The sequence below is a fragment of the Anabrus simplex genome, chromosome 8, assembly GCF_040414725.1.
Source record: "Anabrus simplex isolate iqAnaSimp1 chromosome 8, ASM4041472v1, whole genome shotgun sequence".
NCBI lineage: Eukaryota > Metazoa > Arthropoda > Insecta > Orthoptera > Tettigoniidae > Anabrus > Anabrus simplex.
Window position 1 is genome coordinate 35,931,162 of NC_090272.1, and position 16,809 is coordinate 35,947,970.

Genomic DNA, 16,809 nt, shown 5'->3' on the forward strand with positions numbered 1-16,809 from the left:
CCAACAACCACAATTCCTTTATCTCAATATGTTAAAAATTCCTCCCCGGCGGGGAATCGAACCCCGGTCTCCCGCGTGACAGGCGGGGATACTGACCACTATACTACCGAGGACATCTGATCGTCGTGAATCTGAATTGTTTTCTTTAGCACTGCACATAATTCAACACCGTTCAAAACATGAGCCGTGAACAACTACTTGTGTTTTCTGCAACACATGACAGTTCAGTACTCACCTACATCGCCTCTGGTAGCTCAGTTGGTAGAGCGGTGGCCTGTAGAGGAGAAAGTCATCAGACATCCATAGGTCGCTGGTTCAAATCCGGCCCGGAGGAGATATTTTACAATCAATTACCTCTTTCGGGAACATTACTTTACAGTGTCGTTCACATATCATTAATAACACACCGGTAACGTTATTTCCGCTAAGTTACATTACGTGAAATGTGTTACTGGTAGTTAGATTACTACGCTTGAGGATCAAACGACTTTGAGATTGTGAACTAGAAAACTTATGTACGGGTACTGACTAGGTCTTGAGAATCCAGTTCATCTTCAGGTTGAGTACTTGCCATATAACAAATTACCACAGTATGAGGATCTGATTAACCTTCTAATCAAGAACTAATCAGTACGAACTCTAAATACGGCAGGCAAAGGACCCGCATCGCAAGTGGTCGAGAACTGTCGAGAGACTTGCCAATTGCCCACGTCCCGCGATGTTGTTTAGTAATAAGGTTGCACAGTGGATGCATGCTTCTAAACTGGAACTATTTTCCCTACGCTATTAGCTATTCTTGTCTTCTCGGCACAATACGACCTTTCTTCCGCTCGCCATTTCATGCAATTCAAGGCCATGCGAACTTTCCCCGAGCTAGTCAGGATCAATGATCCATTTGGTTTCAAACAAAATGATAGCAGTTAAAAGAAATAAAATGTGGCCTAATGACTCCTCAGTATGGCGAATGCCGGTACAGTGTCTTATATTGTCCAAGACCGCACGCATCCTTCTCACATTCACCGCGCCACATCTCGTCGCCTGACGGACGTAGACAGGTCGTTGCCCCCTAGGAGGGTGAAAACGTGAAATCACATTCGGAGCAGTAGTAATCGGCCGGTTGCGCACGCGCGGTTTGCTGTACAGTACAGGCCTGTAGCTGTGTTGAGTTGATAGCTGCTGTCCATGTCCATGTCGAATAGATTTTCTACGCGCAGCCTAATCTTGCTTCAAAAATCTATTCCGGTACCGGGAATCGAACCCGAGCCTCCTGGGTGAAAGCCAGGTATCCTAGCCACTAGACCATACCGGAGACGACGGCTATGTTTTGAGACAGTCACGAGACTTGTTCAATACACCAACTGGTCTGCAGTTTTAAATGGTCGCCTATTAGAAGCAAGCAAAACAGATCTCTTGTGGTCATTCGCACGTTTGAGAAGAGAAAAAATAACTTTAGCCCTTAACTCCCGCCACTCAGCGTTTGACTTGTTTCTAAATTTGCGCTGTGTCCGGTATGGTCTAGTGGCTAGGATACCTGGCTCTCACCCAGGAGGCTCGGGTTCGATTCCCGGTACCGGAAATTTTATTTTATCCATTCTTTGTTTATTTTAACACTTTTTCGGAGCAGAACAATTACTGTAACTTAGAACTCACGATGAGACCGTACTGAAAGTGAACTCTGAATATGTAATGTCAAATGTAGTGATTACATGGAACAGTCACGTGGTGAAAGGGGAAACTAGACTTGGATCTCCTTCGATTAGGTTCTCTTTCTTTTTCCAGTACGGTAGCTTCATTCATGGAAGAGCCGCAATGTGTCCTTGTTCTCTTATGATCAGTGTTTCTAAGGGGTTTTGCTCCTTGAGAAACGAGTAAGTACACAATGAACCTAATTTCAACAACTCAGTGGATCAGTGGAAGAGATCCCATGATCGTGGCTTCAACCCCAGCAACGGTATTCCTGTGTTTGTTAGATAGGTTTCCATTCGGCACTATATGTCGTACGAAAGATCCCCCAGCCACACATCGCGTTCCTCTGCCATCTGTTATTGCACAACGGAACGTCGAAACTGACATGACAGCAGACGAAAATACCTGAATGCGGTCACAGTTATGATTATGATGATTGCTACCGCATTTCTCTGAGTATCGGCTAACAATCTGAAAAGAGCTCAACTGTCATTTTTCTCACATTTGAAGTCTTCTTTATTTGATTCTCCAATTCCCTGAGGATTTCAGAAATACCTCCCCGGCGGGGAATCGAACCCCGGTCTCCCGCGTGACAGGCGGGGATACTGACCACTATACTACCGAGGACATCTGATCGTCGTAAATCTGAATTGTTTTCTTTAGCACTGCACATAATTCAACACCGTTCAAAACATGAGCCGTGAACAACTACTTGTGTTTTCTGCAACACATGACAGTTCAGTACTCACCTACATCGCCTCTGGTAGCTCAGTTGGTAGAGCGGTGGACTGTAGAGGAGAAAGTCATCAGACATCCATAGGTCGCTGGTTCAAATCCGGCCCGGAGGAGATATTTTACAATCAATTACCTCTTTCGGGAACATTACTTTACAGTGTCGTTCACATATCATTAATAACACACCGGTAACGTTATTTCCGCTAAGTTACATTACGTGAAATGTGTTACTGGTAGTTAGATTACTACGCTTGAGGATCAAACGACTTTGAGATTGTGAACTAGAAAACTTATGTACGGGTACTGACTAGGTCTTGAGAATCCAGTTCATCTTCAGGTTGAGTACTTGCCATATAACAAATTACCACAGTATGAGGATCTGATTAACCTTCTAATCAAGAACTACTCAGTACGAACTCTAAATACGGCAGGCAAAGGAACCGCATCGCAAGTGGTCGAGAACTGTCGAGAGACTTGCCAATTGCCCACGTCCCGCGATGTTGTTTAGTAATAAGGTTGCACAGTGGATGCATGCTTCTAAACTGGAACTATTTTCCCTACGCTATTAGCTATTCTTGTCTTCTCGGCACAATACGACCTTTCTTCCGCTCGCCATTTCATGCAATTCAAGGCCATGCGAACTTTCCCCGAGCTAGTCAGGATCAATGATCCATTTGGTTTCAAACAAAATGATAGCAGTTAAAAGAAATAAAATGTGGCCTAATGACTCCTCAGTATGGCGAATGCCGGTACAGTGTCTTATATTGTCCAAGACCGCACGCACCCTTCTCACATTCACCGCGCCACATCTCGTCGCCTGACGGACGTAGACAGGTCGTTGCCCCCTAGGAGGGTGAAAACGTGAAATCACATTCGGAGCAGTAGTAATCGGCCGGTTGCGCACGCGCGGTTTGCTGTACAGTACAGGCCTGTAGCTGTGTTGAGTTGATAGCTGCTGTCCATGTCCATGTCGAATAGATTTTCTACGCGCAGCCTAATCTTGCTTCAAAAATCTATTCCGGTACCGGGAATCGAACCCGAGCCTCCTGGGTGAAAGCCAGGTATCCTAGCCACTAGACCATACCGGAGACGACGGCTATGTTTTGAGACAGTCACGAGACTTGTTCAATACACCAACTGGTCTGCAGTTTTAAATGGTCGCCTATTAGAAGCAAGCAAAACAGATCTCTTGTGGTCATTCGCACGTTTGAGAAGAGAAAAAATAACTTTAGCCCTTAACTCCCGCCACTCAGCGTTTGACTTGTTTCTAAATTTGCGCTGTGTCCGGTATGGTCTAGTGGCTAGGATACCTGGCTCTCACCCAGGAGGCTCGGGTTCGATTCCCGGTACCGGAAATTTTATTTTATCCATTCTTTGTTTATTTTAACACTTTTTCGGAGCAGAACAATTACTGTAACTTAGAACTCACGATGAGACCGTACTGAAAGTGAACTCTGAATATGTAATGTCAAATGTAGTGATTACATGGAACAGTCACGTGGTGAAAGGGGAAACTAGACTTGGATCTCCTTCGATTAGGTTCTCTTTCTTTTTCCAGTACGGTAGCTTCATTCATGGAAGAGCCGCAATGTGTCCTTGTTCTCTTATGATCAGTGTTTCTAAGGGGTTTTGCTCCTTGAGAAACGAGTAAGTACACAATGAACCTAATTTCAACAACTCAGTGGATCAGTGGAAGAGATCCCATGATCGTGGCTTCAACCCCAGCAACGGTATTCCTGTGTTTGTTAGATAGGTTTCCATTCGGCACTATATGTCGTACGAAAGATCCCCCAGCCACACATCGCGTTCCTCTGCCATCTGTTATTGCACAACGGAACGTCGAAACTGACATGACAGCAGACGAAAATACCTGAATGCGGTCACAGTTATGATTATGATGATTGCTACCGCATTTCTCTGAGTATCGGCTAACAATCTGAAAAGAGCTCAACTGTCATTTTTCTCACATTTGAAGTCTTCTTTATTTGATTCTCCAATTCCCTGAGGATTTCAAAAATACCTCCCCGGCGGGGAATCGAACCCCGGTCTCCCGCGTGACAGGCGGGGATACTGACCACTATACTACCGAGGATACAAAATTCTTCATCTCGTCTCATTTCTTTCCTTTATTCAGTTACAAGAGATGCGTATTAGTGCACCAACAACCACAATTCCTTTATCTCAATATGTTAAAAATTCCTCCCCGGCGGGGAATCGAACCCCGGTCTCCCGCGTGACAGGCGGGGATACTGACCACTATACTACCGAGGACATCTGATCGTCGTAAATCTGAATTGTTTTCTTTAGCACTGCACATAATTCAACACCGTTCAAAACATGAGCCGTGAACAACTACTTGTGTTTTCTGCAACACATGACAGTTCAGTACTCACCTACATCGCCTCTGGTAGCTCAGTTGGTAGAGCGGTGGACTGTAGAGGAGAAAGTCATCAGACATCCATAGGTCGCTGGTTCAAATCCGGCCCGGAGGAGATATTTTACAATCAATTACCTCTTTCGGGAACATTACTTTACAGTGTCGTTCACATATCATTAATAACACACCGGTAACGTTATTTCCGCTAAGTTACATTACGTGAAATGTGTTACTGGTAGTTAGATTACTACGCTTGAGGATCAAACGACTTTGAGATTGTGAACTAGAAAACTTATGTACGGGTACTGACTAGGTCTTGAGAATCCAGTTCATCTTCAGGTTGAGTACTTGCCATATAACAAATTACCACAGTATGAGGATCTGATTAACCTTCTAATCAAGAACTACTCAGTACGAACTCTAAATACGGCAGGCAAAGGAACCGCATCGCAAGTGGTCGAGAACTGTCGAGAGACTTGCCAATTGCCCACGTCCCGCGATGTTGTTTAGTAATAAGGTTGCACAGTGGATGCATGCTTCTAAACTGGAACTATTTTCCCTACGCTATTAGCTATTCTTGTCTTCTCGGCACAATACGACCTTTCTTCCGCTCGCCATTTCATGCAATTCAAGGCCATGCGAACTTTCCCCGAGCTAGTCAGGATCAATGATCCATTTGGTTTCAAACAAAATGATAGCAGTTAAAAGAAATAAAATGTGGCCTAATGACTCCTCAGTATGGCGAATGCCGGTACAGTGTCTTATATTGTCCAAGACCGCACGCACCCTTCTCACATTCACCGCGCCACATCTCGTCGCCTGACGGACGTAGACAGGTCGTTGCCCCCTAGGAGGGTGAAAACGTGAAATCACATTCGGAGCAGTAGTAATCGGCCGGTTGCGCACGCGCGGTTTGCTGTACAGTACAGGCCTGTAGCTGTGTTGAGTTGATAGCTGCTGTCCATGTCCATGTCGAATAGATTTTCTACGCGCAGCCTAATCTTGCTTCAAAAATCTATTCCGGTACCGGGAATCGAACCCGAGCCTCCTGGGTGAAAGCCAGGTATCCTAGCCACTAGACCATACCGGAGACGACGGCTATGTTTTGAGACAGTCACGAGACTTATTCAATACACCAACTGGTCTGCAGTTTTAAATGGTCGCCTATTAGAAGCAAGCAAAACAGATCTCTTGTGGTCATTCGCACGTTTGAGAAGAGAAAAAATAACTTTAGCCCTTAACTCCCGCCACTCAGCGTTTGACTTGTTTCTAAATTTGCGCTGTGTCCGGTATGGTCTAGTGGCTAGGATACCTGGCTCTCACCCAGGAGGCTCGGGTTCGATTCCCGGTACCGGAAATTTTATTTTATCCATTCTTTGTTTATTTTAACACTTTTTCGGAGCAGAACAATTACTGTAACTTAGAACTCACGATGAGACCGTACTGAAAGTGAACTCTGAATATGTAATGTCAAATGTAGTGATTACATGGAACAGTCACGTGGTGAAAGGGGAAACTAGACTTGGATCTCCTTCGATTAGGTTCTCTTTCTTTTTCCAGTACGGTAGCTTCATTCATGGAAGAGCCGCAATGTGTCCTTGTTCTCTTATGATCAGTGTTTCTAAGGGGTTTTGCTCCTTGAGAAACGAGTAAGTACACAATGAACCTAATTTCAACAACTCAGTGGATCAGTGGAAGAGATCCCATGATCGTGGCTTTAACCCCAGCAACGGTATTCCTGTGTTTGTTAGATAGGTTTCCATTCGGCACTATATGTCGTACGAAAGATCCCCCAGCCACACATCGCGTTCCTCTGCCATCTGTTATTGCACAACGGAACGTCGAAACTGACATGACAGCAGACGAAAATACCTGAATGCGGTCACAGTTATGATTATGATGATTGCTACCGCATTTCTCTGAGTATCGGCTAACAATCTGAAAAGAGCTCAACTGTCATTTTTCTCACATTTGAAGTCTTCTTTATTTGATTCTCCAATTCCCTGAGGATTTCAAAAATACCTCCCCGGCGGGGAATCGAACCCCGGTCTCCCGCGTGACAGGCGGGGATACTGACCACTATACTACCGAGGATACAAAATTCTTCATCTCGTCTCATTTCTTTCCTTTATTCAGTTACAAGAGATGCGTATTAGTGCACCAACAACCACAATTCCTTTATCTCAATATGTTAAAAATTCCTCCCCGGCGGGGAATCGAACCCCGGTCTCCCGCGTGACAGGCGGGGATACTGACCACTATACTACCGAGGACATCTGATCGTCGTAAATCTGAATTGTTTTCTTTAGCACTGCACATAATTCAACACCGTTCAAAACATGAGCCGTGAACAACTACTTGTGTTTTCTGCAACACATGACAGTTCAGTACTCACCTACATCGCCTCTGGTAGCTCAGTTGGTAGAGCGGTGGCCTGTAGAGGAGAAAGTCATCAGACATCCATAGGTCGCTGGTTCAAATCCGGCCCGGAGGAGATATTTTACAATCAATTACCTCTTTCGGGAACATTACTTTACAGTGTCGTTCACATATCATTAATAACACACCGGTAACGTTATTTCCGCTAAGTTACATTACGTGAAATGTGTTACTGGTAGTTAGATTACTACGCTTGAGGATCAAACGACTTTGAGATTGTGAACTAGAAAACTTATGTACGGGTACTGACTAGGTCTTGAGAATCCAGTTCATCTTCAGGTTGAGTACTTGCCATATAACAAATTACCACAGTATGAGGATCTGATTAACCTTCTAATCAAGAACTACTCAGTACGAACTCTAAATACGGCAGGCAAAGGAACCGCATCGCAAGTGGTCGAGAACTGTCGAGAGACTTGCCAATTGCCCACGTCCCGCGATGTTGTTTAGTAATAAGGTTGCACAGTGGATGCATGCTTCTAAACTGGAACTATTTTCCCTACGCTATTAGCTATTCTTGTCTTCTCGGCACAATACGACCTTTCTTCCGCTCGCCATTTCATGCAATTCAAGGCCATGCGAACTTTCCCCGAGCTAGTCAGGATCAATGATCCATTTGGTTTCAAACAAAATGATAGCAGTTAAAAGAAATAAAATGTGGCCTAATGACTCCTCAGTATGGCGAATGCCGGTACAGTGTCTTATATTGTCCAAGACCGCACGCACCCTTCTCACATTCACCGCGCCACATCTCGTCGCCTGACGGACGTAGACAGGTCGTTGCCCCCTAGGAGGGTGAAAACGTGAAATCACATTCGGAGCAGTAGTAATCGGCCGGTTGCGCACGCGCGGTTTGCTGTACAGTACAGGCCTGTAGCTGTGTTGAGTTGATAGCTGCTGTCCATGTCCATGTCGAATAGATTTTCTACGCGCAGCCTAATCTTGCTTCAAAAATCTATTCCGGTACCGGGAATCGAACCCGAGCCTCCTGGGTGAAAGCCAGGTATCCTAGCCACTAGACCATACCGGAGACGACGGCTATGTTTTGAGACAGTCACGAGACTTTTTCAATACACCAACTGGTCTGCAGTTTTAAATGGTCGCCTATTAGAAGCAAGCAAAACAGATCTCTTGTGGTCATTCGCACGTTTGAGAAGAGAAAAAATAACTTTAGCCCTTAACTCCCGCCACTCAGCGTTTGACTTGTTTCTAAATTTGCGCTGTGTCCGGTATGGTCTAGTGGCTAGGATACCTGGCTCTCACCCAGGAGGCTCGGGTTCGATTCCCGGTACCGGAAATTTTATTTTATCCATTCTTTGTTTATTTTAACACTTTTTCGGAGCAGAACAATTACTGTAACTTAGAACTCACGATGAGACCGTACTGAAAGTGAACTCTGAATATGTAATGTCAAATGTAGTGATTACATGGAACAGTCACGTGGTGAAAGGGGAAACTAGACTTGGATCTCCTTCGATTAGGTTCTCTTTCTTTTTCCAGTACGGTAGCTTCATTCATGGAAGAGCCGCAATGTGTCCTTGTTCTCTTATGATCAGTGTTTCTAAGGGGTTTTGCTCCTTGAGAAACGAGTAAGTACACAATGAACCTAATTTCAACAACTCAGTGGATCAGTGGAAGAGATCCCATGATCGTGGCTTCAACCCCAGCAACGGTATTCCTGTGTTTGTTAGATAGGTTTCCATTCGGCACTATATGTCGTACGAAAGATCCCCCAGCCACACATCGCGTTCCTCTGCCATCTGTTATTGCACAACGGAACGTCGAAACTGACATGACAGCAGACGAAAATACCTGAATGCGGTCACAGTTATGATTATGATGATTGCTACCGCATTTCTCTGAGTATCGGCTAACAATCTGAAAAGAGCTCAACTGTCATTTTTCTCACATTTGAAGTCTTCTTTATTTGATTCTCCAATTCCCTGAGGATTTCAAAAATACCTCCCCGGCGGGGAATCGAACCCCGGTCTCCCGCGTGACAGGCGGGGATACTGACCACTATACTACCGAGGATACAAAATTCTTCATCTCGTCTCATTTCTTTCCTTTATTCAGTTACAAGAGATGCGTATTAGTGCACCAACAACCACAATTCCTTTATCTCAATATGTTAAAAATTCCTCCCCGGCGGGGAATCGAACCCCGGTCTCCCGCGTGACAGGCGGGGATACTGACCACTATACTACCGAGGACATCTGATCGTCGTAAATCTGAATTGTTTTCTTTAGCACTGCACATAATTCAACACCGTTCAAAACATGAGCCGTGAACAACTACTTGTGTTTTCTGCAACACATGACAGTTCAGTACTCACCTACATCGCCTCTGGTAGCTCAGTTGGTAGAGCGGTGGCCTGTAGAGGAGAAAGTCATCAGACATCCATAGGTCGCTGGTTCAAATCCGGCCCGGAGGAGATATTTTACAATCAATTACCTCTTTCGGGAACATTACTTTACAGTGTCGTTCACATATCATTAATAACACACCGGTAACGTTATTTCCGCTAAGTTACATTACGTGAAATGTGTTACTGGTAGTTAGATTACTACGCTTGAGGATCAAACGACTTTGAGATTGTGAACTAGAAAACTTATGTACGGGTACTGACTAGGTCTTGAGAATCCAGTTCATCTTCAGGTTGAGTACTTGCCATATAACAAATTACCACAGTATGAGGATCTGATTAACCTTCTAATCAAGAACTACTCAGTACGAACTCTAAATACGGCAGGCAAAGGAACCGCATCGCAAGTGGTCGAGAACTGTCGAGAGACTTGCCAATTGCCCACGTCCCGCGATGTTGTTTAGTAATAAGGTTGCACAGTGGATGCATGCTTCTAAACTGGAACTATTTTCCCTACGCTATTAGCTATTCTTGTCTTCTCGGCACAATACGACCTTTCTTCCGCTCGCCATTTCATGCAATTCAAGGCCATGCGAACTTTCCCCGAGCTAGTCAGGATCAATGATCCATTTGGTTTCAAACAAAATGATAGCAGTTAAAAGAAATAAAATGTGGCCTAATGACTCCTCAGTATGGCGAATGCCGGTACAGTGTCTTACATTGTCCAAGACCGCACGCACCCTTCTCACATTCACCGCGCCACATCTCGTCGCCTGACGGACGTAGACAGGTCGTTGCCCCCTAGGAGGGTGAAAACGTGAAATCACATTCGGAGCAGTAGTAATCGGCCGGTTGCGCACGCGCGGTTTGCTGTACAGTACAGGCCTGTAGCTGTGTTGAGTTGATAGCTGCTGTCCATGTCCATGTCGAATAGATTTTCTACGCGCAGCCTAACCTTGCTTCAAAAATCTATTCCGGTACCGGGAATCGAACCCGAGCCTCCTGGGTGAAAGCCAGGTATCCTAGCCACTAGACCATACCGGAGACGACGGCTATGTTTTGAGACAGTCACGAGACTTGTTCAATACACCAACTGGTCTGCAGTTTTAAATGGTCGCCTATTAGAAGCAAGCAAAACAGATCTCTTGTGGTCATTCGCACGTTTGAGAAGAGAAAAAATAACTTTAGCCCTTAACTCCCGCCACTCAGCGTTTGACTTGTTTCTAAATTTGCGCTGTGTCCGGTATGGTCTAGTGGCTAGGATACCTGGCTCTCACCCAGGAGGCTCGGGTTCGATTCCCGGTACCGGAAATTTTATTTTATCCATTCTTTGTTTATTTTAACACTTTTTCGGAGCAGAACAATGACTGTAACTTAGAACTCACGATGAGACCGTACTGAAAGTGAACTCTGAATATGTAATGTCAAATGTAGTGATTACATGGAACAGTCACGTGGTGAAAGGGGAAACTAGACTTGGATCTCCTTCGATTAGGTTCTCTTTCTTTTTCCAGTACGGTAGCTTCATTCATGGAAGAGCCGCAATGTGTCCTTGTTCTCTTATGATCAGTGTTTCTAAGGGGTTTTGCTCCTTGAGAAACGAGTAAGTACACAATGAACCTAATTTCAACAACTCAGTGGATCAGTGGAAGAGATCCCATGATCGTGGCTTCAACCCCAGCAACGGTATTCCTGTGTTTGTTAGATAGGTTTCCATTCGGCACTATATGTCGTACGAAAGATCCCCCAGCCACACATCGCGTTCCTCTGCCATCTGTTATTGCACAACGGAACGTCGAAACTGACATGACAGCAGACGAAAATACCTGAATGCGGTCACAGTTATGATTATGATGATTGCTACCGCATTTCTCTGAGTATCGGCTAACAATCTGAAAAGAGCTCAACTGTCATTTTTCTCACATTTGAAGTCTTCTTTATTTGATTCTCCAATTCCCTGAGGATTTCAAAAATACCTCCCCGGCGGGGAATCGAACCCCGGTCTCCCGCGTGACAGGCGGGGATACTGACCACTATACTACCGAGGATACAAAATTCTTCATCTCGTCTCATTTCTTTCCTTTATTCAGTTACAAGAGATGCGTATTAGTGCACCAACAACCACAATTCCTTTATCTCAATATGTTAAAAATTCCTCCCCGGCGGGGAATCGAACCCCGGTCTCCCGCGTGACAGGCGGGGATACTGACCACTATACTACCGAGGACATCTGATCGTCGTAAATCTGAATTGTTTTCTTTAGCACTGCACATAATTCAACACCGTTCAAAACATGAGCCGTGAACAACTACTTGTGTTTTCTGCAACACATGACAGTTCAGTACTCACCTACATCGCCTCTGGTAGCTCAGTTGGTAGAGCGGTGGACTGTAGAGGAGAAAGTCATCAGACATCCATAGGTCGCTGGTTCAAATCCGGCCCGGAGGAGATATTTTACAATCAATTACCTCTTTCGGGAACATTACTTTACAGTGTCGTTCACATATCATTAATAACACACCGGTAACGTTATTTCCGCTAAGTTACATTACGTGAAATGTGTTACTGGTAGTTAGATTACTACGCTTGAGGATCAAACGACTTTGAGATTGTGAACTAGAAAACTTATGTACGGGTACTGACTAGGTCTTGAGAATCCAGTTCATCTTCAGGTTGAGTACTTGCCATATAACAAATTACCACAGTATGAGGATCTGATTAACCTTCTAATCAAGAACTACTCAGTACGAACTCTAAATACGGCAGGCAAAGGAACCGCATCGCAAGTGGTCGAGAACTGTCGAGAGACTTGCCAATTGCCCACGTCCCGCGATGTTGTTTAGTAATAAGGTTGCACAGTGGATGCATGCTTCTAAACTGGAACTATTTTCCCTACGCTATTAGCTATTCTTGTCTTCTCGGCACAATACGACCTTTCTTCCGCTCGCCATTTCATGCAATTCAAGGCCATGCGAACTTTCCCCGAGCTAGTCAGGATCAATGATCCATTTGGTTTCAAACAAAATGATAGCAGTTAAAAGAAATAAAATGTGGCCTAATGACTCCTCAGTATGGCGAATGCCGGTACAGTGTCTTATATTGTCCAAGACCGCACGCACCCTTCTCACATTCACCGCGCCACATCTCGTCGCCTGACGGACGTAGACAGGTCGTTGCCCCCTAGGAGGGTGAAAACGTGAAATCACATTCGGAGCAGTAGTAATCGGCCGGTTGCGCACGCGCGGTTTGCTGTACAGTACAGGCCTGTAGCTGTGTTGAGTTGATAGCTGCTGTCCATGTCCATGTCGAATAGATTTTCTACGCGCAGCCTAATCTTGCTTCAAAAATCTATTCCGGTACCGGGAATCGAACCCGAGCCTCCTGGGTGAAAGCCAGGTATCCTAGCCACTAGACCATACCGGAGACGACGGCTATGTTTTGAGACAGTCACGAGACTTGTTCAATACACCAACTGGTCTGCAGTTTTAAATGGTCGCCTATTAGAAGCAAGCAAAACAGATCTCTTGTGGTCATTCGCACGTTTGAGAAGAGAAAAAATAACTTTAGCCCTTAACTCCCGCCACTCAGCGTTTGACTTGTTTCTAAATTTGCGCTGTGTCCGGTATGGTCTAGTGGCTAGGATACCTGGCTCTCACCCAGGAGGCTCGGGTTCGATTCCCGGTACCGGAAATTTTATTTTATCCATTCTTTGTTTATTTTAACACTTTTTCGGAGCAGAACAATTACTGTAACTTAGAACTCACGATGAGACCGTACTGAAAGTGAACTCTGAATATGTAATGTCAAATGTAGTGATTACATGGAACAGTCACGTGGTGAAAGGGGAAACTAGACTTGGATCTCCTTCGATTAGGTTCTCTTTCTTTTTCCAGTACGGTAGCTTCATTCATGGAAGAGCCGCAATGTGTCCTTGTTCTCTTATGATCAGTGTTTCTAAGGGGTTTTGCTCCTTGAGAAACGAGTAAGTACACAATGAACCTAATTTCAACAACTCAGTGGATCAGTGGAAGAGATCCCATGATCGTGGCTTCAACCCCAGCAACGGTATTCCTGTGTTTGTTAGATAGGTTTCCATTCGGCACTATATGTCGTACGAAAGATCCCCCAGCCACACATCGCGTTCCTCTGCCATCTGTTATTGCACAACGGAACGTCGAAACTGACATGACAGCAGACGAAAATACCTGAATGCGGTCACAGTTATGATTATGATGATTGCTACCGCATTTCTCTGAGTATCGGCTAACAATCTGAAAAGAGCTCAACTGTCATTTTTCTCACATTTGAAGTCTTCTTTATTTGATTCTCCAATTCCCTGAGGATTTCAAAAATACCTCCCCGGCGGGGAATCGAACCCCGGTCTCCCGCGTGACAGGCGGGGATACTGACCACTATACTACCGAGGATACAAAATTCTTCATCTCGTCTCATTTCTTTCCTTTATTCAGTTACAAGAGATGCGTATTAGTGCACCAACAACCACAATTCCTTTATCTCAATATGTTAAAAATTCCTCCCCGGCGGGGAATCGAACCCCGGTCTCCCGCGTGACAGGCGGGGATACTGACCACTATACTACCGAGGACATCTGATCGTCGTAAATCTGAATTGTTTTCTTTAGCACTGCACATAATTCAACACCGTTCAAAACATGAGCCGTGAACAACTACTTGTGTTTTCTGCAACACATGACAGTTCAGTACTCACCTACATCGCCTCTGGTAGCTCAGTTGGTAGAGCGGTGGCCTGTAGAGGAGAAAGTCATCAGACATCCATAGGTCGCTGGTTCAAATCCGGCCCGGAGGAGATATTTTACAATCAATTACCTCTTTCGGGAACATTACTTTACAGTGTCGTTCACATATCATTAATAACACACCGGTAACGTTATTTCCGCTAAGTTACATTACGTGAAATGTGTTACTGGTAGTTAGATTACTACGCTTGAGGATCAAACGACTTTGAGATTGTGAACTAGAAAACTTATGTACGGGTACTGACTAGGTCTTGAGAATCCAGTTCATCTTCAGGTTGAGTACTTGCCATATAACAAATTACCACAGTATGAGGATCTGATTAACCTTCTAATCAAGAACTACTCAGTACGAACTCTAAATACGGCAGGCAAAGGAACCGCATCGCAAGTGGTCGAGAACTGTCGAGAGACTTGCCAATTGCCCACGTCCCGCGATGTTGTTTAGTAATAAGGTTGCACAGTGGATGCATGCTTCTAAACTGGAACTATTTTCCCTACGCTATTAGCTATTCTTGTCTTCTCGGCACAATACGACCTTTCTTCCGCTCGCCATTTCATGCAATTCAAGGCCATGCGAACTTTCCCCGAGCTAGTCAGGATCAATGATCCATTTGGTTTCAAACAAAATGATAGCAGTTAAAAGAAATAAAATGTGGCCTAATGACTCCTCAGTATGGCGAATGCCGGTACAGTGTCTTATATTGTCCAAGACCGCACGCACCCTTCTCACATTCACCGCGCCACATCTCGTCGCCTGACGGACGTAGACAGGTCGTTGCCCCCTAGGAGGGTGAAAACGTGAAATCACATTCGGAGCAGTAGTAATCGGCCGGTTGCGCACGCGCGGTTTGCTGTACAGTACAGGCCTGTAGCTGTGTTGAGTTGATAGCTGCTGTCCATGTCCATGTCGAATAGATTTTCTACGCGCAGCCTAATCTTGCTTCAAAAATCTATTCCGGTACCGGGAATCGAACCCGAGCCTCCTGGGTGAAAGCCAGGTATCCTAGCCACTAGACCATACCGGAGACGACGGCTATGTTTTGAGACAGTCACGAGACTTGTTCAATACACCAACTGGTCTGCAGTTTTAAATGGTCGCCTATTAGAAGCAAGCAAAACAGATCTCTTGTGGTCATTCGCACGTTTGAGAAGAGAAAAAATAACTTTAGCCCTTAACTCCCGCCACTCAGCGTTTGACTTGTTTCTAAATTTGCGCTGTGTCCGGTATGGTCTAGTGGCTAGGATACCTGGCTCTCACCCAGGAGGCTCGGGTTCGATTCCCGGTACCGGAAATTTTATTTTATCCATTCTTTGTTTATTTTAACACTTTTTCGGAGCAGAACAATTACTGTAACTTAGAACTCACGATGAGACCGTACTGAAAGTGAACTCTGAATATGTAATGTCAAATGTAGTGATTACATGGAACAGTCACGTGGTGAAAGGGGAAACTAGACTTGGATCTCCTTCGATTAGGTTCTCTTTCTTTTTCCAGTACGGTAGCTTCATTCATGGAAGAGCCGCAATGTGTCCTTGTTCTCTTATGATCAGTGTTTCTAAGGGGTTTTGCTCCTTGAGAAACGAGTAAGTACACAATGAACCTAATTTCAACAACTCAGTGGATCAGTGGAAGAGATCCCATGATCGTGGCTTCAACCCCAGCAACGGTATTCCTGTGTTTGTTAGATAGGTTTCCATTCGGCACTATATGTCGTACGAAAGATCCCCCAGCCACACATCGCGTTCCTCTGCCATCTGTTATTGCACAACGGAACGTCGAAACTGACATGACAGCAGACGAAAATACCTGAATGCGGTCACAGTTATGATTATGATGATTGCTACCGCATTTCTCTGAGTATCGGCTAACAATCTGAAAAGAGCTCAACTGTCATTTTTCTCACATTTGAAGTCTTCTTTATTTGATTCTCCAATTCCCTGAGGATTTCAAAAATACCTCCCCGGCGGGGAATCGAACCCCGGTCTCCCGCGTGACAGGCGGGGATACTGACCACTATACTACCGAGGATACAAAATTCTTCATCTCGTCTCATTTCTTTCCTTTATTCAGTTACAAGAGATGCGTATTAGTGCACCAACAACCACAATTCCTTTATCTCAATATGTTAAAAATTCCTCCCCGGCGGGGAATCGAACCCCGGTCTCCCGCGTGACAGGCGGGGATACTGACCACTATACTACCGAGGACATCTGATCGTCGTAAATCTGAATTGTTTTCTTTAGCACTGCACATAATTCAACACCGTTCAAAACATGAGCCGTGAACAACTACTTGTGTTTTCTGCAACACATGACAGTTCAGTACTCACCTACATCGCCTCTGGTAGCTCAGTTGGTAGAGCGGTGGACTGTAGAGGAGAAAGTCATCAGACATCCATAGGTCGCTGGTTCAAATCCGGCCCGGAGGAG

General features: G+C 44.9%; 36 non-coding genes across 36 annotated transcripts; 15 read left to right on the forward strand and 21 right to left on the reverse strand.

Annotated features, from left to right (window-relative positions):
- Positions 1–41: 41 nt before the first annotated feature.
- On the reverse strand, positions 42–113 carry TRNAD-GUC (transfer RNA aspartic acid (anticodon GUC)). Its single transcript has one exon. It is a non-coding gene; the product is annotated as a tRNA-Asp (tRNA).
- Positions 114–243: 130 nt separating this feature from the next.
- On the forward strand, positions 244–334 carry TRNAY-GUA (transfer RNA tyrosine (anticodon GUA)). Its single transcript is given in 2 exon segments — positions 244–280; positions 299–334. It is a non-coding gene; the product is annotated as a tRNA-Tyr (tRNA).
- Positions 335–1,237: 903 nt separating this feature from the next.
- On the reverse strand, positions 1,238–1,309 carry TRNAE-UUC (transfer RNA glutamic acid (anticodon UUC)). Its single transcript has one exon. It is a non-coding gene; the product is annotated as a tRNA-Glu (tRNA).
- A 195-nt stretch (positions 1,310–1,504) lies between these two features.
- TRNAE-CUC (transfer RNA glutamic acid (anticodon CUC)) lies at positions 1,505–1,576 on the forward strand. The gene has a single exon. It is a non-coding gene; the product is annotated as a tRNA-Glu (tRNA).
- A 665-nt stretch (positions 1,577–2,241) lies between these two features.
- TRNAD-GUC (transfer RNA aspartic acid (anticodon GUC)) lies at positions 2,242–2,313 on the reverse strand. Its single transcript has one exon. It is a non-coding gene; the product is annotated as a tRNA-Asp (tRNA).
- A 130-nt stretch (positions 2,314–2,443) lies between these two features.
- TRNAY-GUA (transfer RNA tyrosine (anticodon GUA)) lies at positions 2,444–2,534 on the forward strand. The gene is given in 2 exon segments: positions 2,444–2,480; positions 2,499–2,534. It is a non-coding gene; the product is annotated as a tRNA-Tyr (tRNA).
- Positions 2,535–3,437: 903 nt separating this feature from the next.
- TRNAE-UUC (transfer RNA glutamic acid (anticodon UUC)) lies at positions 3,438–3,509 on the reverse strand. Its single transcript has one exon. It is a non-coding gene; the product is annotated as a tRNA-Glu (tRNA).
- A 195-nt stretch (positions 3,510–3,704) lies between these two features.
- TRNAE-CUC (transfer RNA glutamic acid (anticodon CUC)) lies at positions 3,705–3,776 on the forward strand. The gene has a single exon. It is a non-coding gene; the product is annotated as a tRNA-Glu (tRNA).
- A 665-nt stretch (positions 3,777–4,441) lies between these two features.
- TRNAD-GUC (transfer RNA aspartic acid (anticodon GUC)) lies at positions 4,442–4,513 on the reverse strand. The gene has a single exon. It is a non-coding gene; the product is annotated as a tRNA-Asp (tRNA).
- Positions 4,514–4,620: 107 nt separating this feature from the next.
- TRNAD-GUC (transfer RNA aspartic acid (anticodon GUC)) lies at positions 4,621–4,692 on the reverse strand. Its single transcript has one exon. It is a non-coding gene; the product is annotated as a tRNA-Asp (tRNA).
- Positions 4,693–4,822: 130 nt separating this feature from the next.
- TRNAY-GUA (transfer RNA tyrosine (anticodon GUA)) lies at positions 4,823–4,913 on the forward strand. Its single transcript is given in 2 exon segments — positions 4,823–4,859; positions 4,878–4,913. It is a non-coding gene; the product is annotated as a tRNA-Tyr (tRNA).
- A 903-nt stretch (positions 4,914–5,816) lies between these two features.
- On the reverse strand, positions 5,817–5,888 carry TRNAE-UUC (transfer RNA glutamic acid (anticodon UUC)). Its single transcript has one exon. It is a non-coding gene; the product is annotated as a tRNA-Glu (tRNA).
- Positions 5,889–6,083: 195 nt separating this feature from the next.
- On the forward strand, positions 6,084–6,155 carry TRNAE-CUC (transfer RNA glutamic acid (anticodon CUC)). Its single transcript has one exon. It is a non-coding gene; the product is annotated as a tRNA-Glu (tRNA).
- A 665-nt stretch (positions 6,156–6,820) lies between these two features.
- On the reverse strand, positions 6,821–6,892 carry TRNAD-GUC (transfer RNA aspartic acid (anticodon GUC)). Its single transcript has one exon. It is a non-coding gene; the product is annotated as a tRNA-Asp (tRNA).
- A 107-nt stretch (positions 6,893–6,999) lies between these two features.
- Positions 7,000–7,071, reverse strand: TRNAD-GUC (transfer RNA aspartic acid (anticodon GUC)). The gene has a single exon. It is a non-coding gene; the product is annotated as a tRNA-Asp (tRNA).
- A 130-nt stretch (positions 7,072–7,201) lies between these two features.
- TRNAY-GUA (transfer RNA tyrosine (anticodon GUA)) lies at positions 7,202–7,292 on the forward strand. The gene is given in 2 exon segments: positions 7,202–7,238; positions 7,257–7,292. It is a non-coding gene; the product is annotated as a tRNA-Tyr (tRNA).
- A 903-nt stretch (positions 7,293–8,195) lies between these two features.
- TRNAE-UUC (transfer RNA glutamic acid (anticodon UUC)) lies at positions 8,196–8,267 on the reverse strand. The gene has a single exon. It is a non-coding gene; the product is annotated as a tRNA-Glu (tRNA).
- A 195-nt stretch (positions 8,268–8,462) lies between these two features.
- Positions 8,463–8,534, forward strand: TRNAE-CUC (transfer RNA glutamic acid (anticodon CUC)). Its single transcript has one exon. It is a non-coding gene; the product is annotated as a tRNA-Glu (tRNA).
- A 665-nt stretch (positions 8,535–9,199) lies between these two features.
- On the reverse strand, positions 9,200–9,271 carry TRNAD-GUC (transfer RNA aspartic acid (anticodon GUC)). The gene has a single exon. It is a non-coding gene; the product is annotated as a tRNA-Asp (tRNA).
- A 107-nt stretch (positions 9,272–9,378) lies between these two features.
- Positions 9,379–9,450, reverse strand: TRNAD-GUC (transfer RNA aspartic acid (anticodon GUC)). The gene has a single exon. It is a non-coding gene; the product is annotated as a tRNA-Asp (tRNA).
- Positions 9,451–9,580: 130 nt separating this feature from the next.
- TRNAY-GUA (transfer RNA tyrosine (anticodon GUA)) lies at positions 9,581–9,671 on the forward strand. The gene is given in 2 exon segments: positions 9,581–9,617; positions 9,636–9,671. It is a non-coding gene; the product is annotated as a tRNA-Tyr (tRNA).
- Positions 9,672–10,574: 903 nt separating this feature from the next.
- On the reverse strand, positions 10,575–10,646 carry TRNAE-UUC (transfer RNA glutamic acid (anticodon UUC)). Its single transcript has one exon. It is a non-coding gene; the product is annotated as a tRNA-Glu (tRNA).
- A 195-nt stretch (positions 10,647–10,841) lies between these two features.
- TRNAE-CUC (transfer RNA glutamic acid (anticodon CUC)) lies at positions 10,842–10,913 on the forward strand. Its single transcript has one exon. It is a non-coding gene; the product is annotated as a tRNA-Glu (tRNA).
- Positions 10,914–11,578: 665 nt separating this feature from the next.
- On the reverse strand, positions 11,579–11,650 carry TRNAD-GUC (transfer RNA aspartic acid (anticodon GUC)). The gene has a single exon. It is a non-coding gene; the product is annotated as a tRNA-Asp (tRNA).
- A 107-nt stretch (positions 11,651–11,757) lies between these two features.
- TRNAD-GUC (transfer RNA aspartic acid (anticodon GUC)) lies at positions 11,758–11,829 on the reverse strand. The gene has a single exon. It is a non-coding gene; the product is annotated as a tRNA-Asp (tRNA).
- Positions 11,830–11,959: 130 nt separating this feature from the next.
- On the forward strand, positions 11,960–12,050 carry TRNAY-GUA (transfer RNA tyrosine (anticodon GUA)). Its single transcript is given in 2 exon segments — positions 11,960–11,996; positions 12,015–12,050. It is a non-coding gene; the product is annotated as a tRNA-Tyr (tRNA).
- A 903-nt stretch (positions 12,051–12,953) lies between these two features.
- On the reverse strand, positions 12,954–13,025 carry TRNAE-UUC (transfer RNA glutamic acid (anticodon UUC)). Its single transcript has one exon. It is a non-coding gene; the product is annotated as a tRNA-Glu (tRNA).
- A 195-nt stretch (positions 13,026–13,220) lies between these two features.
- Positions 13,221–13,292, forward strand: TRNAE-CUC (transfer RNA glutamic acid (anticodon CUC)). The gene has a single exon. It is a non-coding gene; the product is annotated as a tRNA-Glu (tRNA).
- A 665-nt stretch (positions 13,293–13,957) lies between these two features.
- TRNAD-GUC (transfer RNA aspartic acid (anticodon GUC)) lies at positions 13,958–14,029 on the reverse strand. The gene has a single exon. It is a non-coding gene; the product is annotated as a tRNA-Asp (tRNA).
- A 107-nt stretch (positions 14,030–14,136) lies between these two features.
- On the reverse strand, positions 14,137–14,208 carry TRNAD-GUC (transfer RNA aspartic acid (anticodon GUC)). The gene has a single exon. It is a non-coding gene; the product is annotated as a tRNA-Asp (tRNA).
- Positions 14,209–14,338: 130 nt separating this feature from the next.
- TRNAY-GUA (transfer RNA tyrosine (anticodon GUA)) lies at positions 14,339–14,429 on the forward strand. The gene is given in 2 exon segments: positions 14,339–14,375; positions 14,394–14,429. It is a non-coding gene; the product is annotated as a tRNA-Tyr (tRNA).
- A 903-nt stretch (positions 14,430–15,332) lies between these two features.
- TRNAE-UUC (transfer RNA glutamic acid (anticodon UUC)) lies at positions 15,333–15,404 on the reverse strand. The gene has a single exon. It is a non-coding gene; the product is annotated as a tRNA-Glu (tRNA).
- Positions 15,405–15,599: 195 nt separating this feature from the next.
- Positions 15,600–15,671, forward strand: TRNAE-CUC (transfer RNA glutamic acid (anticodon CUC)). The gene has a single exon. It is a non-coding gene; the product is annotated as a tRNA-Glu (tRNA).
- A 665-nt stretch (positions 15,672–16,336) lies between these two features.
- Positions 16,337–16,408, reverse strand: TRNAD-GUC (transfer RNA aspartic acid (anticodon GUC)). The gene has a single exon. It is a non-coding gene; the product is annotated as a tRNA-Asp (tRNA).
- A 107-nt stretch (positions 16,409–16,515) lies between these two features.
- Positions 16,516–16,587, reverse strand: TRNAD-GUC (transfer RNA aspartic acid (anticodon GUC)). Its single transcript has one exon. It is a non-coding gene; the product is annotated as a tRNA-Asp (tRNA).
- Positions 16,588–16,717: 130 nt separating this feature from the next.
- On the forward strand, positions 16,718–16,808 carry TRNAY-GUA (transfer RNA tyrosine (anticodon GUA)). Its single transcript is given in 2 exon segments — positions 16,718–16,754; positions 16,773–16,808. It is a non-coding gene; the product is annotated as a tRNA-Tyr (tRNA).
- The last annotated feature ends 1 nt before the right edge of the window (position 16,809 follows it).